Genomic DNA, 1,598 nt, shown 5'->3' with positions numbered 1-1,598 from the left:
CCTGGGGGATGTGGGCACTGCTACCCAGCTGCACTACTGCAGTGAGTGAACTGTAATCACCAGTGTTTAAGAATTTGGGCTGTGTCCGTGGGGTACAAAGCTGTGCAGACGGGGAGCCCCTGTGCCACTGGCCACCCCTGAGCCCAGGGCATGGCCCCAGTGGTCCTCTGGTAGCCCCTCGCTTGCCTTGGGGGATTTTTCTCCCCTTTCCTCTAGCAGGGTGTTCTCTAGCTCTTTGCTGTTGCTCCTTGGGAGCTGTGGGGAGCCCCAGAGCCAGCCCATGAGGCTCCTTCACAGGCTCTGTCCCGTGGCTCAAGCCTGTGGCTCCAGGTGCCCTGCTGCTTTTTGGGCCTTGAGGAACCTCAACACTTTTCCATCCGTTACACAGAGCCCAGAACAAAGGTGCCACTTTCACAAGTTTCACAGCAGTGCAGCTTGTCTCTGCTTTGCTCCAGGCTGGATTTTACATGCTGTAAATGAGCAACACTTCATCCACACCCCATGCCAGGGGTGGTTTTACACCAGCGAGCTGCCCACCCCACGAGGACAGTGAGTAGAGAACTTCCCCCCTTTGTGGGCATTTGCCATCCAGGCCTGAGTCATCCCAAGAGCTGACTCCATCCAATGCTCCTCCCGTGATTTCCTACTGAAGGGGTCAGAGGCAGCTAGCTCTGCCCCAGCCCTGTGCTGCAGGATGATGAGCACAGGGTCCTGCAAACCCTGCAGCCTTGCAGCTTCCCTCCTCTTTTAATTTAGGGATTTCCCCATTGGGAATCTCTAGCTGGAAGAAAAACGGAGCCAAAGGGCTTCCAATAAGCTTTTTAAATTGATTTTTACCAAGCGAGTCTCCATCGTCATCCCTCTCATCCAAGGAGGACACCCCAGAAAGGGCTCTGAGCATCCCCCTTGCTCCCCTCTGCAGAAGGGAGGTGCTGAGTGAGGTCCTCAGCCCACCCTGTCTGGGAGAGGCCACACCACAGATGGGCCCCACTGCACCGTGTCCTTTCTCCAGGGTGTTTGTTTGGGCAGCGTGGACTCTTCTGCTCCCCTGCAGCCTGTGCTGCTTCTGCACAGTGTGACCTTCTGCCCGCAGTGACACCAGGCTCCTGCTGCCAGGGAAGCCCTGGCTGTGCCCTGGGTTTGAAGGACAACAGTGCAGGTGTTCCTGGTAGAATCCCCCCCGAGGCAGCGTGGGGGCGCCGGGTCCTTCACCCTGCTGGGTGTCTCTCAGCTGCACGGGCACAGATGCACACACACAGTTTTGCAGACACAGACACATAAATATTCTCACACACACGTACTCACATCTTCTCTCCCACACGCTTTCTCTCTTTCCCCAGCTCTCACCCACACACAGTTTTACTCATTTTCCTCCTTCTCTGTCTGTCTCTCACACACGAGGAAAACCCTCCTCATTAAAGAAATAACAGCTCTGCGTGGAAAAGAATTGTGCACAAAAAATTGTGATAAAAGCAGCAAATTATGAAGCCTTGGTGGAAAAGCAGCTCCAGGGCCAGCGGGGCCAGGGCAAGCTCCCCAGGGGCAGGGGTGACCCCAGCTCCCAGCGCCGCGGGGCTCGGGTTGGGGTAACCCCTCAT

Source organism: Merops nubicus, unplaced genomic scaffold (assembly GCF_000691845.1).
Source record: "Merops nubicus isolate BGI_N331 unplaced genomic scaffold, ASM69184v1 scaffold17500, whole genome shotgun sequence".
Classification (NCBI taxonomy): Eukaryota; Metazoa; Chordata; class Aves; order Coraciiformes; family Meropidae; genus Merops; species Merops nubicus.
Note: the sequence above shows the minus strand (reverse complement) of the source record.